The 17,414-nt window shown below is 41.8% G+C and overlaps 1 long non-coding RNA gene across 1 annotated transcript in view; it reads left to right on the forward strand.

Annotated features, from left to right (window-relative positions):
* The window catches only part of LOC110256854, a 71,238-nt gene continuing 56,552 nt past the window's right edge, over window positions 2,729–17,414 (forward strand). The window contains exons 1-2 of the long non-coding RNA XR_002338906.1: window positions 2,729–2,867; window positions 4,032–4,128. This is a non-coding gene — a long non-coding RNA (uncharacterized LOC110256854). The remainder of the gene's footprint in view (window positions 2,868–4,031; window positions 4,129–17,414) is intronic.

Raw genomic sequence — 17,414 nt, forward strand, 5'->3', positions numbered from 1 at the left:
AGGTGTGGCCCTAAAAAGCCAAAAAAAAAAAAAGAGAGAGAGAACAAAAGCCAAACCCAAAGAGGATTCATTTTAAGTATGAGGAGTAAATGAGTTTTTACATGTACAACATCTAGGACTGTGCTAGGTACATAGTGAGTATTCTGTAACTTTAGTTATTATTATTAAAGTGTAATTTTTAATTCAAACACCAATTATACTTGGATAACCAGGGCAGCATGTTTTATATTTGTTTTTTTTCTTTTTTTTTTTTTTTCAGTCAAGCTGTTCCAGATCAGGGATTGAACCTGGGCCACACCAGTAAAAGCGCCAAGTCCTAACCACTAGACCACCAGGAAACTCCTTATATTTGGTCCTAATTGCTATTGCCATTTATTACTTACACTTTGTCAGACACACTTTACATATATGATTTCATTTACTTCTTACAACCCATGCTAGGAGACAGGCGCTATTTTTATTTCCATCACACTTAAGGAAACTATTGACAAATAGTACCTTAAGTCTCACAGCTGGTAAATGGAAGCGCCATGATTTGAATCCAAGTTTGACTGCAAAGTCTAGGATTGTCCTTCTTTGCCTTTCTCTCCCTCCCTCCCGAACTTCCTTCTAAATTTTTATTATAGAACACCTCAAATACATACAAAAATAGCAAAATAGTGCCAAAAGCCCCCATAGGCTTTTTCCACCTTCAACAGCAAACAACTCGAGACCAATCTCCTTTCATCTCTACCCCAGCCTCACTTCCCACCCCCAGATTATTTGCAAACTCCTGACACTATATCATCTCAGCTATAAATATGCGCATGTATATTTTTTAAAGACAGGGATTCTCATTTAAACACAACCTCAATATCATTGTTACATCTAAAAGAAAGCAATAATGTTAACCAACATTCATATGGTCTTGGAAATTTTCTGGATTATCCCATAAATTTAACATTGGCTGGTTTGAATCAGATCCACACATCGCATCTGGTTCATATATTCCTCAGAGCTCTCTTAATCCGTAAATTCCCTTCTCCACTGTTTTCTTCCCCCTCGAAATTTGTTGAAGAAACTGATGTTTGTCCTATAGGATTTTTTGCAACCTGGTTGTTGATGATTTTATCGCTATGGTGCTGTTTAGTATCTGTAAGTTGTTTTCTTTTTTATACACAAAATTTTATTGAGCTTCTACTGTATTTAAGGGGCTGGGATCCCATCCACCTGGTTCCCTCCCTTATGGGGCTTGGGGCCCAGTGAGGGACACAGACACTAAGCAAACAGGATATTTTATTTCTATTATGCTTATATGATACATAAATACATATTGTTTATGCTATAAATATAACTCTACCTGGTCTTCATAACAGTGTGAAGTATAGGATTGTCTTTTTGTTTTTTTGTTATTTTTTATACTAAGGAAGCCACTGTGACATGAGAGAACCAGACAGGGTTCAAGCCTTCTCTGTCACATCAACTCTGTGTGACCATGTGGTGGTGGGGTGTAGGTGGGGGGGGGTGGTTGGGTGGAGGTGTAGTATGTCTGGATTCTGGTGTCTTCATTGTTAGGATGATGAGTTTGGACCAAATAAGTATTTTTCCAATCTTCTTAGAGCAATGGAATCCTTTTTATCCCCTCCATGAACTCTCCAGCCGATTCCTAATGTATAAAACAGGTAACAGTGGAGCTGCCCTGGGTGAAGCAGGGGATGGCTGTTGAGTCCTGCCCCAATGCACGATCTCTGTCAATGTCCACCCCTCACCCCTAGGATGGCTGCTAAGTCATGTCCTTAGAACCTTGGTGTCCATGGAAGAGTCAGAAAACAACTGAATCAGGTAATGTTTGATATTCCTCTAAGCATTACCAAACCATGAAAGACCTAGATGAGTAATGCCTCCATTTCCTCAGTGGGACTGGAGGTCTATGTGTGTTATTTTGTGTGTGTGTGTTCATGCATAAGTGTGAATTTATTTTCCTTTTTATAGCCACACCTGTGGCATATGGAAGTTCCCAGGGCTAGGTCTCAAATCAGAGCTGCAGCTAAAGCCTACCCCGCAGCCACAGCAAAGCCGCATCCAAGCCACATCTGTGGCCTATCCCACAGCTTGTGGCAATGCCAATCCTTAATTCACTGAGCGAGGACAGGGATCAAACCTGCATCCTCATGGACACTATATCAGGTTTTTAACCCACTGAGCCACAATGGGAACTCCAAGAGGGTGAATTTATCAGGGGAAGCATGAAGTGCCACAGTTAAAATGCTCTAATCCAGCCTCTCCTTAATCAGCCCTGCTTCAGTTGCAAGTGTCAGAACCCAAGTCAAAACTATCTTGTGTATCAGGGAAATCATTGTTACATTTAACTAGGAAGTCCCCCCCATGGATCCAACTTCAGGGCAGGGGTTTACACCTATGTCATATCAGGATGCTAGTTCTTTCCACTTCTCAGTTCTTCTGTGGTCTGCAGGCTTCCTTATTTGGCAGGTGTTTCTCATGATATGGCCACCAACAACTCTAGGCCGACCTGCTACCAGCCCAGCAACCTCCCCAGAAAGAAAGAGCGTCATAGTTGATAGTTCCTATGGAAGTCCCGTATGTCTGCCCTCATTGGCCAGGTGTGGGTCACATGCTCAGCTTTGAACCAATAGCCGTAGCCAGGGGAATTCAGACCCGTAATTGGCCATCTCTGCCTACTTAAACCGTTGGACACAGGCCTCTCCTGTTATTGGATTTAGGTTCCTTTTGCACTCACATGCAACAAGCCAAAGTGCTAAGATGCTGGGCTTTACAGCAAAGAGAGGGGTTATTCTCAAGACAGCCAGGCAAGGAGAACTAATCTCAAATCCGCCTCCCTGAAGGCATAAAGCTGGTGCATATATGAGGTAAAGACTAAAGAAGCAGGGTGGTCTGAGGGTGGGGAAAGGTGAATGGAAAAAGGTTCCGTAATTGTCATTCTGCGCAGGTGTAACTAGGCTTCCTGCCGCTTGGGGGATAAGCAAGTCTTAAAAAGACTTTGATTAGTTAAGCAGGTGAAAAGGATTTAACCCACAATTTCAATTCTTCAAACATTTAAGGGGCTGCTACAAAGAAGGAGGAAAATATTCTCAAGAGAGGAGCCCTGCACTTGCAGGGATGATAACTTATCATCCCGACTGGAACCCTTTGGAGATTAAAGGGGGCTCCATTCATGGTTACAGCAGGGTGATAGATGTAGACGGTCCTGTTCTGGGCAAACTAGAACAGATGGTCATCCTAACACCCCTTAGAGCAGTTAAATGACTTTGCCAAGCTGGTGAATGAGACAGCTGGGTGTAGAATCCATTCCAGTATTTTCCATGAAAAGGTCATTATTGCCCACCAGAGACTTGCCTAGGGTTGTCTCAATGCAATAAGTTTTCATAGAGCAGGTATTGCTAATAGCACCTCTGATGAAATTAGGCCAAGGGAGGCATCGTTTGCAGTGTTATGTCAGTGACCATCTGCAACAACTTTCCATCTTTGACATATTCAGACATCCTGCATTAAATATTCTGGGTGCACACAAATGAGCCTTTCCACAGAAAAGAAGCACATGGACTTGGAGAACAGGCTTGTGGTTGCCATTGGGAAGGGGGAGGGAGTGGGATGGACTGGAAGTCTGGAGTTAATAGATGCAAACTATTGCATTTGGAGTAGATAAGCAATGAGATCCTGCTGTATAGCACAGGGAACTATATCCAGTCACTTGTGATGGAACATGATGGAGGATAATGAGAGAAAAAAGAATGTATATATATGTGTATGTGATTGGGTCACTTTGCTGTACAGTAGAAAATTGACAGAACACTGTAAACCAACTATAATGGAAAAAATAAAACCCACTAAAAATAAAAATAAATATTTTGGGTGCTAAGACAATATACCGGAATGGGATAGCATAGTCAGTGGTTAAGGACTGGGGGCTGGAATCAGCTGGGTTTAAATTCAGCTCTACCATTCATTAGCTGTGTGGCATTGGGCAAATTACTTAACCTTTCTGAGTCTGTTTCTCTTCTCTCTTAAAAAAGACTAAGAGCAGCACCTCCCTCAGAAGTTTCTTGTGAGGATAAAGTGAGACATTGTTTATCAAGGGCGGCGCTGGAACGTGGTCCATGCTCAAGAAAGGTGAGTGTTTTTAGAAATTCTATTATTAGCCTGCCTAGAGAAACGTGTGCGGTTCCTGGCTTGGCCTCCCACTCACTGTTGGTAAAGTTTGGATTTCAGACACTCTTTGGGGATATGTGTAGGAGGGCTACTGGACCATGCGGCAGGCACAATGACCTGCTTTGTATCTGGCCGCACACCTGCCCAGGTGTTTCTCCTCCGTGGCCAGCCCTTCTGTGCTCCGACCAGGTATTTACAGTACCAGCAAGTGGGGAGTGGTCAGCTGGCCTATGCGGCACTGACACGGCATCTAGAAGCGTTTGATAGGAAACTGCAGGGATTTTATAGCATCTCTGGGGAGGGTTAAACTGCAAGGAGGAAGAACGAGGTAAAGGACAGATAAAGATGAATCTAAAAAATTCAAGTTAAGCCATCACCGACTCGCCACTGTTTTTACACTATTAAATTCCAAGCCCCAAAGAAAAATACAAGCCAAATATTTTAGTGAATGTCTTGAGCCTCAGACACCTGGTTTGGAGACACATCACCACCTGTGCTGCATTAAACGTGCGAAAAACCCAGGAAGGAAATACAGTGTGTGAGGCCAGAAAAGGATGGGCTCCTGGATCCCTTAGGTCAAACAGCAGGCTGTAAATGACTCTTTTCAAAACAGACATATTACTTCCCAAGATTGCGGCCTGCCACAAAGGAAGGTACACACAGCGGTTGTTCCCAGCAAGAGTTATACTATATGGCTATTAGGGGGAATGGAAGCAGCTTGATTCTCACCAATGACAGGAAATAAGGTCAAGTAAAGATAACAGGTCTTTGAGTTAAGGAGGCTTTAAACACACATCCTGGCCTCACGGCTTTAGCAGCGAATAAGAATTATGGAATGAAGCCTCGGGTTTTTTTCACTCCCTTTAGGCTGGACTTTGGAAACGCACCCCTCCCCTGATGAGCACGAAGGAGGGCCTGTGTGGGGAAGGCACCAGCTTCCTCATACCTTCAGCTTGTTTACGCTCTTTCTAAATAGACCTCACGGCCACGTTGCTAGAGAGATTTGGGCTGGGATGGTTTCAGGAGTTAGGTTGCATAAGTAGCATGGTTGATGGTCTTGGTGGGAAATAGCTTCAGATTTAGCGGTCAAGATTGCATAACTTCTGTCTAGGTAACGGGGAAGGGAGCGGGAAAGGCCCACAAGTGCTGTGGCCAGTATCTTTCTTTGTTGCTCTATTCTTCAATGACAAGGTATCCAACAGACTTGACTTAATTCAATGCGACAGAGTATCAGGTCAGGGGAAACACACACACACACAAGCAAGACTAACATCCAAAGCTTGTTTAAAAATGTACAGAAACACCTGGTTGTTAGCTTGGATTCCCTGCCCTGTCATGCAGGCTGTGTTTATTATATACTCACTTTGATTTTATTCCTCTCTGGGTGGGAAGAGGGACTTGAAGGGGGGAATGTAGTTCAAGCAACCAATTATAACAGAAAAAAAAATCCTATTAAGTCAGTTAGCCAACTGGTTAGTCTACAAATAACTAACTGGTTGACCAAACTCAACCTTTTCTTGATGGCTCACTGGTATTGGTTCTTGCACACATGACTGTGGACCTGGGTTATTGCGCCACCGCCCCCACTCCCCAACAGTAACTGCTTGAAGAAAGGACACAGATTGTTTGTGCTTTTAACGTGTTTCTTTCCTGGTAATTAAAAGAGAAAAAAGAAAATCTTGATTTTTGACAGTTAAGCGAGGACCCTGGCAAACATGGCTGAGAGATGTTCTTTCCTGGTGACATCCATAGGTGTGATACCTGGAAAGGTCAAATGAAAGGATTTGCATCTATGCAGGGCCAGAGGTCAGGACTGTGCTTGCTAGCTGTGGGGCGTTAGGCAAGTCACTCTACATTCCCAAGCTTCAGTTTTCTCACCTGAAAACTGGGAATAATGGCAGGGTTGCTTGTTGGTTGGTTTGTTTTCTTTTTAGGGCCACACCTGTGGCATCTGGAAATTCCTAGGCTAAGGGTCCAATCAGAGCTGCAGTTGCCATCCTATGCCACCACCACAGCAGTGCCAAATCCAGGCCGCATTTGCGACCTACACTGCAGCTCCAGATTCTTAACCCACCAAGCAAGGCCAAGGATCAAACTCGTGTCCTTATGGATACTAGTCAGGTTCATTACCACTAAGCCACAATGGGAACTCCCTTCAAGGTCGTTGAAAGGTTGAATGAGATAAACCAGTGCTTAGCCTGATGCCTGGCTCAGAGTAAAGAAGAGTTCTGGAAATGTTGACTGTTCGTCATGTCATCGTTGGGATCTTTGAGGCTCATACACCTCATTGGCTTCATGGAGAGTCTATAAAGCTGTAAGTTTCAATTTCTGTTGTGTAGAGAATGGTTTGAAGCCTTGCTGAATTTTCTTGCTGTGGTTTGATTTTTAAATAGATCTTCCATTCCTTGGTTTTTACCTGAATTAAAAGCACAATTTTAGGAGTTCTCTGATGGCTCAGTGGGTTAAAGATCTGGCGTTGTCACTGCTGCGGTGCAGCTTCGATCCCTGGCCCAGGATCTTCTGCATGTTGTGGGTGTGGCCAGAAACAAAACAGGAAACAAACAAAAAATACAAAGCACAATTTTAGGTTCTGGCATGCTTAAAGATTTTTAATATGTATAGATGAGCTTTTTTTGCTTTTACACAAATGCAATTCATATGCATTGATTAAAAAAGCAAATGAATATCATGAAAAAGAAGAAAATAATGGATAATTCTACCATTTAGAGATTACCACTGTTCATATTCGGGTGAATTATAATTGTACATGTTTTGCAATTTTTTCCCTAATTATCAAATGTCTCTCACATCATTAACGAGTCTTCAATGTTATGTTTCATGTCAATAGAGAATTTTATCCATGAGACACCTCGTTTATTTTAGCAATCCTTTTATGGACAATCAGACCCTTTCCAGTTTTTCCACTGTGGAATAACATCATTGTTAAACTCCAGGTCACCAGATCCTGAGATGTGGTTTCCAGCTTGGGGCCCTCATGCCTCTATAAACATATGGGTTTTTCTGAAAGTTAGAAATCCCTTACATCCAAAACTAGCACCAAGGATTACCCCTTCAAGAGCTTGGGAAGTTAAATTCCTCCCTCCTTCGGAAGTGAGATGGGGCAAAATTGGGGTCATTTTCATGACAGCTTTTACTGCGGCTGAGGTGCTCCAAGGAGGCTCTCCCAGCCTTTTGCGTTTTCCCTTAATCATAGGCAATTTCCTTACTGAGGCAGCAGCTCCACCTTTCAAGAGCCGGTCAAAATGTGTCACCCAAATAGATGGTCCTGAAGTCAAGGAGAGAGTTCACACACGTGTGTTCTGTGCAAGCTCTAGCGCCCTCAGACAATATGTCACCTCTCATTCCGGGGCGGAATTGACCAGTGAGGCCTTTTCCTGTGATTGGCATTTGGACTCATTTGAAGGATATACATGACTTCATTTGCAGCTGAGGACAGGTTGTTCAGTCCAGGAGTGGGGACACCAAAGAGATTTGGAAGGATGAGATAAGCTGCTCAAGAAAGAGAAACGGTTCAGGAGGGCAGGAGGTGTTGGTGGGCAGTTTTGGTTGGCTTCCCAGCCGTAGTTAAGACCTAGGCTAGTCCTGGGCAGAACCATCAAGGAAGTGAGGGCTATCTTCTGGGCCCTGCCTTTTCACTGTCCCCATTCATTTAAGAACATCACAGACTTCTGGCTCCCACAGGGTCAGCTGCTCAGGACACCTTTTAGGGAAGCCCCTCAAGGCAAGTTAGAAGAGGCTCAGCCTTGTGCTAGGGGAGGGGAAGCCTTTATATTTTTGCTTTTTTTTTTTTTTTAAAGGGCTGCACACAAGGCATACAAAGTTCCCAGGCTAGGGGTTGAATCAGAGCTACAGCTGCTGGCCTACACCACAGCCACAACACCACCAGATCCTTAACCTACTGAGTGGGGCCAGGGAGCCTGCATCCTCGTGAATGCTAGTCGGGTTTGTTACCTCTGAACCATGATGGGAACTTCCAGGGAATGCTTTTCTTTCTGCCAGCAGACAGAGGTCAGTCAGGACACAAAGGTTACTGTAAAGACATAACTCCTTCTTATGAGTAAAGCTGCTATTTGGGGATCTCAGAAGAAGGAGTCTGTACAGGGCTCACCAATGGAGTGGCTGATAAAATACAGGACACTCAGTGAAATACAGATTTCAGAGCAATAACAAATAATTTTTTTAGTGTATAAGCCACTTTACTGGGCTTGAATACCAAATGCTTGTATACTTGGAAATAAGACACTTGACTCCTGAAAAGCACAGGACACATTCACAGGAACAGGATGAAGGAGTCTTTTAGAGGGAGGCCAGCTGGGCTGGATGTGCAGCTTGCTGTGGGCAGGACATTTTACAGAACAATGATCAGTGGTTCATCAGTGAATTTATGTGCCACAGACTAACTACCAAGAGAGTGACTTCTGTGCCAAGTTCTCAGTGTCAGGCACGCTGCGAGTGTTCTATTTGTTACTTTTAATTAATCTGTTGTTAGAGGCTTAATTTGTTTATAGTTTTTTAATTCTATAAGCAAGAATGTGATACTCTTGTTTAATCTTTGCACAAATCCTTTGTTGTTTCCTTGGGATAACTCCTAAAATTTTATAAATGAGCCAAATGAGATGTAGGTCTGCTTGTGAGAGTGAATTGTTACATTTCCAGGAATTTTGTAATCTGATTGATAAACACAGCTGTTGTTAAAAATAAACTTTTAGAAACATAACTATAGTTAAATAAATTGCATGTGAGGTAAGTAAACAAAAATGATAAATATTCAAAACTCATTCCTCCCTCATTATTTGACTCTGTTTTACTACTGCTGAAACTTTTGAGCTTATACGTGTCTATCGCGTATGTGTAGGAGAAATACTAGAAAATGATGGGCTATTGCATGTCTCCAGAAAGCCAGCCATGGTACAAGTCTTTACACCATGGGTATCAGCAAGGGATACAATTTAGGGCCATATATTACTAATGTTAAGTATTTAGAAAAAGAAAAAAAGAAGAGAAAAAGGCGGGGGTGGAGGGGGGGAGTTCTGGTTGTGGCTCAGTGGGTTAATGACCTGACATTATCTCTGTGAGGATGTAGGTTTGATTCCTAGCCTGGCTCAGCGGGTTAAGGATCCAACACTGCCACAAGCTGCAGCATAGATCACAGTTGCGGCTTGGATCTGGTGTTGCTGTGGCTGTGGTGTAGGCCTCAGCTGCAACTCTGTTTTGATCCCTAGCCCAGGAACTTCCATATGCCATAGGTGTGGCTGTGAAAAAAAAAAAAAAAAAAAATTCATGCCATTGCACTTATGCCACTTTAGAGTAGTGAAATAGCTAAACTGTTAATGTCAGAACTGGAAGTGGAATCCAGTGCTGTTGGCTCTTGTCTTGAAAAGTTGTTGTTTTTCAATCCTTACCTTACTAGCATACTCTAATGTCTCTAAACAATCTTCACCCCAAAGCATGAAAATGTTTACACAAAGGCTATTGAGAAAGTCATAAAACTTCAACATTTATTGCGCATCTACTGTGTGCTATATACAAGGAAGACAAAGATGAATAAGACATCCCAGGTTCTTAAATAGTAGGTCACAGATTTCCTAAAAGTTGTTTAAGTCATTGTCTTGTATTAAATTAAATGGTATGAATGATGTATACATTTAATATTATTAACATATAAAACATATATATAGTAATATAAATCAAATGTATATATATACACGCAATTGCTGTACTATCATGTTCTGATCTACACTTAAAAAAACTATAAGTAGGAGTTCCATCGTGGTGCAGTGGAAATGAATCCTACTAGGAACTATGAGGTTTTGGGTTTGATCCTTGGCCTCACTCAGTGGGTTAAGGATCCGGTATTGCTGTGAGCTGTGGTGTATGTCGCAGATGCAGCTCGGATCTGGTGTGGCTGTGGCTGTGGCTGTGACCGGCAGCTACAGCTCCAATTAGACCCCTAGCCTAGGAACCTCCATATGCCATGGGTGTGGCCCTAAAAAGCAAAAAAAAAAAAAAAAAAAAAAAAGTAAATAGAGTCCTATAGTAGAAAGAGTTAAGGGAGATAACAAAAGTGTCGTGATTGAGACCTTGAGCTTTCAGGTCCAACTAACTCGGGATCAAGTCCTGACTGATCCCCTACTAGCTGCATGACCTTGGGAAAATTGCTCAACTTCTCTAAGTCCTGGCTTCCTTGTGAGAATAAAAATGGTAAAATCCCCTCAAAAGGTTTACTTGAGGATTTCACAATAATGCATGTAAAGCACTCTATTACTAGTATGGAGTCAGCGCACAATAATATAAGCTTAAAACAAACCTTGAGGAAATAAATCTTAGAAGAGAAAGAGAACTAATTCTTGGGAATTACAACCAATTCATGTATTCCTGACGTTTGAATTTCTGTTAAATGAGCCCCATTTATTCTGGGAATGATCACCTCCAGATTTAGAGAAGGGGCTCATCTGAGGTCTTTGCAGACACCCGGGGCACCCTTAGACCTGTGTCTATCCTTGCGCCCATTGTCCTCTGGTGAACTGACCCCACAGGTCACATCTCACTCATTACTCACCTCTCTATCACTCCTTAACACAGTCTCACTCTCAGTCTCCACAATCCATGGAAAGTGCTCTCACTCAGGGCACTAGAGATGTTCCAGTCGATCTTTTATGGCATGTGGTACCCTGATGACTCCTTCCATCTATAAGCAAGGTCTGGCCAATGGAGCTTTTAGCTGTACCCAAAGGTGGAGAAACTATAAGCAGGGAGGCTTGAGGGACAAGCAGGGAGGGGCAAAAATGTATATGAAAGCTGAGTTTTCACTTTGGTTTCTCTTAAGAATGAATATAATTCCTTAAGGTTTCTCATCACAAGGAAAAAATTTTCGATTTTCTCAATGTTATATCTATATGAGATGATAGGTGTTCCCTAAACTTACTGTGATAATCATTTTATGATAGCTCTAAGTCAAATCATTATTCTATATATTTTAAGCTTATCTAGTGCTGTATGTCTGCTATATCTCGATAAAACTGCAAGAAAAAAGAGGAATGGATATAATTCAGAGAAATTTTAGAATGGAGCATTGCCATATCTTTTAGAAAGTGAAGTGCTCCTTGTTGACATTATTCATGGTGATTTACACATTCAGAATCATACAGAGCTGCTCACACCTGTACCGTGTGCTTCAGCCCACCTTCTAAATCTGCGAGATCTCGCTGGGGTAATTTACCTTTTGGAGGTCTATCCTCTAAGAAACACTTTTTGTGAGAGTCTGTCAGTGAATTTTCTCCGTTTTTGTTTCCTAAAACTATCTTTACTCTCATTTTTGAAAGGTAATATCTCTAAGTACATACTTTTAGGTTGAAAATTTTTCTTTTCTCTTAGCACTTGGGAGACAGTGGAATAAAGTCTTTAAACTTCTTTCATTGTTGTTGAGAAATCTTCTGTTAGCATTATTTCCATTCTTTTGAAGGATTCCATCTTTGTTTTCTGACTACTTTGAACATCTTTCCTTTGTCTAGGACATATCCTGCTTCACATTCATGGAATTCCTGAATAAAAGGTTGGAATCATATCCATTTGGGAAGGTTCTCAGCATTCTCTTTACCTCCTTCTGGAATATCAGTTAGGTGTCTACAGACCTCTCACTATCCTCGTGCTTAATTAACCCTCTCTTTCATATTTTTAGGTTGTCTTTCTCTGTTGTTTTCTGTGTAGTGTCTTTAGATCTATTTTGTTTCTTTAGTTGTGATTGTTTTCCCTGTAGTTTAACCCTTCCATTGAATTTTAAATTTAAATGTTCATATTTAGAGGTAATGGTTTATTTTCAGATCTTTTGTGTGTGTGTGTTTTTAATTTTTCTTATGAAGAAGTCTTAAACATTCTTATTTTATGTTTTGTATGCAGAGGTTCTAATAAAGTCTTTGAGTCATCTTCTGCTATTAATTGTTTCTGCTAACTTTCACCCTTGGTGGCTTGTTTCCTTTATTTTATGTATTTTTTGATTGTGAACTCATTTATGAAAATCTTATTTTGAAATAAAAATTTCCTTGCTCTTTTTGTGGGCATTGTAGGTACTACTATTTGTTATCCCCAAAGCTCTGTGTGTAGCCAAATTTATGGTTACAAAATCTCAGGGAAATTTTATTGTTATTTTGTTACTCTTAGCTCCACCCAGAGCTGAGGCTGACACAGACCATTTTCTTTGTTGTTTGCCACTGCTAGGTGGGTTTCCTTCTATCTCGTTTTCCCCAGGGCATAGCTTACTTGAGTTGTGACTTTATGCAGAGAGGTCTGTTTCTTCACCCTAGTTGAGATACTTGAAGATCCATAGATGCCCACAGCAGAGGCAGCAGTGGTAAGCGTCACTTAGCTCTGGTCCCCTACTTGAGTCTTGGCATTAAGGAGGTAAAGTATGCTTATTTTATTGGAAGCTAATCTATTTGAAGAGGGCTTTCTGCATCTTTGTCTAGACTTTTAAACTTCCTTTGTAGCCATATTTCAGGCCAAAGATGATCTGTGGGCTTTTCTCTGATTGCTGACATTCTGAGTATGCTTTTATTTAATCTTACATTTGTTATTTCTTGCTAACTCCACAGTCAGTGAGCTTACAAAGGTTACCTTCAACATGCATTTACTTAGCACCATGGCTGGTAAGGAATGGAGGAGATAACAGACACAGGGAAGCCCTCCCATTGATAAGAAATTCACAAATCAGCATTAGTGCCATGATGCTTGGATAGGAAGGGCCAAAAACTCCCTCAGACTAGCTTCTTATTGAATTGGTAGCTAGAGAGAGCATTTTGTTCTGGCTACAGAGCTGGTGAACAGCACCTGAGACCTCCCTTAAAGCTATAAATGTAGAATTCATTCTTTTTTTAAAAAAATTGCTTATGAATTCACTCAGACTTTGGGTTACTGAACATTAATTAGACACCTCCTCTCTGCTATGTCCCAGCATGCCCTTTGGCCAGTAAGTACTCAGGAAATGGGTCATGTATACACACATTTGCCTGTATTTGGAAACTGACCCTCAAGTGCTTATAAGTATCTCTCTTGCCCCTCTCCCTACCTCCCACCCCAATGCTTTACTCTTGGGACCATGACCCACAGAGGGAATGAAATCAGTGAGAACTGGCTGCTGGCATGTGTTTGAGTCTGGACACTGCCACACACTAGCTGTTAGACTAGTTCTAAACCTTAATTTCCTCTTCTGTAGAATGGGAGTTCCTACTGCTGAGTGCTAAACACTCAGGAGATGCTCTCCTTACCTTTAAGAACTTTTTTTTTTCTTTAAGAGAAAGAGATTTACACAAAATCTCTTTTTTGAAAAAAAAAATCATCCTTAGATCTACATGAACATCTTTTTTCTTTTTCTATTTTGCTTTTAGGGCTGCACGTGTGGCATATGGAAGTTCCCAGACTAGGGGTCGAATGAGAGTTGCAGTTGCTCTGACCTACGTCACAGCCACAGCAACCTACACCACGGCTCATGGCAACGCCGGATCCTTAACCCATTGAGCAAGGCCAGGGGTTGAACCTGCATCCTCATGGGTACTAGTCAGGCTTGTGTTCATTTCCGCTGAGCCACAAAGGGAACTCCCACATGGACTTCTTGGCATTGTGATCATTCAGCCAGGATGGATGTTTCTACATCCTGACTGAAACTGGCAAAGATGGGCAGCCATTCCTGTGAACCAGCCACTCTTCCTTCTTAGAGATGGAAACTGCCAAGTATTGTCTTTAGCTCTCACTCCTCAAATGGTAGCACCGCGTAGGCTGCTGTTACCTGGCCACTAGGGGGCCAGAGTCATTCATAAAGGGCCACACTTAGCAATAAAATAATAAAACTCTGAAAATATCTTGAAGCTGGGGAACTTGCTTTTGTGAAACAAAATCCCCTTTGAGTATAGAAGCCTACAAAAAAAAAAGCAACAAGAACAATAAACAAAACTAACATGTTGACACCCCAGGAAAAAGCCATAGCATGCTGTTTGATGAACTAATGGTTCCAAGTCTGCTCCCAAAGACAATGCTGCTCATTCAAAAACTATGAAGGGCAATTTTTCATGACTTCAAAGTTTGGTTTCAAACCCCCTTCCACCGTGGCAGTGGGACTCCTGGACAGGTCCATTTGAGACAGCCTGTGTATGAACAGTGGAACTAAAGCTGGATGGGGAGTTGGTGGACTGGGAAATGGGTGTGTAAGGGTGGGTGTGGACACCCAAGGGCTATGAGAAATGTGGGTGGGCTGGGGTGAAAGGTTCCCTTGCAGCAAAAACCTCTTATGCCCCATACATGGAAGGTGACATTCCAGATGGGCCTCTGCTGGGTCCAAGCCCATGAAATGGATGTGCCGGATCTCTGACCCACTCTGAGGCTGAGAAGACAGTTCACTTATTGAGGAGAATGAATTGGACACAGATGCTGCAGGTCCTGGGCTTGCCCCGGCTTGCCCGTCTTCCTGGCAGGACAAGCAGTTATTAGAGCCTGGTGACGACTCCCTGTGTCTGGGGACGTGCTGTCTGCATTTCTAGGAGCCGACTTCTTCCCAAGGGGAAAGAAAGGTGCCAGACTGTGGAAGGGTCCAATTATTGGTGGCTTTATTTTGCAGAATGATTGTCTTTGAGTAAAGTATGTGTTGTAGAATCAAACTTGGTATTTTTAATTAACATAAAAGAATCTTCATTCTTACCTGCCATACACATACCAAAAAAAGGCATTCTTTATACATTTCTCAGGAAGTGGCTTCAGAGCTGCTTTGAGGCTCTGAGTCTTCTCAGACAATGACCCACAGGTAATTGCAAACACTTAATTTTGTAACTGGGTTTTTCTAATTAATTTGTCTTTGAATAGTTTTTAAAACTTTTTTGGGGGATTAAAAAAATTCCTTAATATTGCTATCAAAGGTAGTTTTTTTCTGCTAACACTGTAATCAGATCTGAGGGGTTGGATGGGCCATGGGCATCTTACCAGGGCCAAATACCTCTGAGAGAAGAATTTTCCAGGTGCTTAGGGAGATGTATGGCCCAGAAATACAAGCTGGAGAACTGGCAGCCACATTCCTGGGTCTCAGAGTGGGTCTGTGCTTGATGGATCATGGTTCAGAGGACAGTTCTGACCTTGACCTTTGAGTAAACCAGTGAGCTAATGCTATTGACCTAGCACCATGACTGCAAAAAAAGCAATTCTGGATTTTGGAATCCCATTTGACTTCTTTTTTTTTTCATTTTTTAAATTTTTTTTAAGTTTAGTTGATTTATAATGTTGTGGTAATTTCTGCTGTACAACAAAGCGATTCAGTTATGCATGTACTCTTATATAATGTATACATCCATTCTCTTTCAGATTCTTTTCCCACATAGATTATCACAGAATATTAGGTAGAGTTCTTTGCTATACAGGAGGTCCCCATTGACCAATCATTCCATGTACCTTAGTGTACATATACCAATCCCAAACTCCAGTCCATGCCCCACCCCCACTATCTGTCCCTTTTGGTAACCATAAGTTTTCAAATTCTGTGGGTCTGTTTCTATTCTGAAAAATAAGTTAATTTGTACTCTTCTTTTAGATTCCACATATAAGTGATATCATATGATGTTTGCTTTCCCCTAACTTCACTTAGCATGATAATCTCTAGGTCTATTCATGATGCTACAAATAGCATTAGTTCATTCTTTTTTATGGCTTAGTAATATTCCATTGTATATATGTACCACATTGTCTTTATCCAATTCTCTGTTGATGGACATTTAGATTTTTTCCATGTCTTGGCTATTGTAAATAGTGTTGCAATGAACATTGGGGTACATGTATCTTTTCAAATTACGGTTTCCTCCAGATAGATGTCCTCATTTGACTTCTAATCCTAGCTCTGCTCTGTACAAGCTATGTGATCTTGAAAAATCTAATTACCTTCTCTGAGTCTTGTAAAATGGGGAGATAATCCTTTCCTTACAGGACTATGGGGAGAGAATGAAATGAGATAATATATGTAAAGCACAAAATTCAAAGCCTATCAAGTGGACAATGTCTGATAGTGTTCCAGCTACCTCTAGCCCTTGAAGTCAGCCCCACTTTGAAAAAAAGAGCTTCAGGTTCAGAAGACTGTGGGTTCTGTCTTTTTTTAAACTTTAGGTGCAGAGAACAATTTGATCCTCCCAAGGTAGATGATCCCCACACTTACAATTCCAGCCTTGATATCTCTTCCAGGCCTCACGCCTATGTGGAATGTTTACAAATGATAGCTGTAGCACATAAGTCATCTCTGCTTCTGTTTCCCCACCCAGGACAAATACATGCAAACCCCAACCAGCAAACCTTTTTTTCTATTAATGACAGCACCATTGTGCAAGATGCCCAGACTTCAACTTAGAATCTGTTATCTGTCTCTTTTTTGACTTGGATCCCTTCCAATTAGCCTCCAAATCTGCCTAAAGCCTCCTTACTTCTTCCTCTTGTTCTATCCTCCCACCCTATCCTTCCTTTTTAAGCCATCGTCAGAGCCAGCAACTCAGATATGATTGAAAGTGTCCATGGGGCTATTCAGGTCTTCTCAGCCCATCCCAGATTATAAACTTAGAGGCTTCTCCCATCTACTATGTTGTCCCCTGCCCCCCATTTAGTTGTCTATTCAACTTCCTTTATGCCATTTTCCTGCTTTTGATCCTTCAAAGCCTCTACATGGTCTACAAGGAAGATTTCTTGGTTCAGTCTGCCCACCTTCCCTTTCTGACCCAATCCCTCACTTCCTCTGCTCCAGCCATATATGCCCACTTACTAGAACTGTTATTCCTTTCTCTAGTCAAGCTCTTCCATCTAACCGCCTACCCACCTCTTCCTGTGGTTCCCATAAGTCTCAAAGGCCTCCTAGACTCTCTTTTCAATTGGTTGGAGCCACAAACCTTCCTGACATTTGAATACTCTTCAATGTGCATTACCTCATTCCATTCTTGAGGCTACCAGCGTGGAGTCAAATAAGACATGATTTGTGAGATATTCCAACAGTTACTATGATACCCTGGGAGGTATTGCAATTTAGTGGTTAAGAATTTGCTGCTCTGGGAGTTCCTGTTGTGGTTCATCAGTAAAAAACCTGACTAGTATCCATGAGGACAGAGGTTCGATCCCTAGCCTTGCTCAGTGGGTTAAGGATCCAGCATTGCTGTAAGCTGTGGTGTAGGTCTCAAACACAGCTGGGATCCCACATTGCTGTGGCTGTGGTGTAGGCTGCC

This window comes from Sus scrofa, chromosome 14 (genome assembly GCF_000003025.6).
Source record: "Sus scrofa isolate TJ Tabasco breed Duroc chromosome 14, Sscrofa11.1, whole genome shotgun sequence".
NCBI classification, from domain to species: Eukaryota; Metazoa; Chordata; class Mammalia; order Artiodactyla; family Suidae; genus Sus; species Sus scrofa.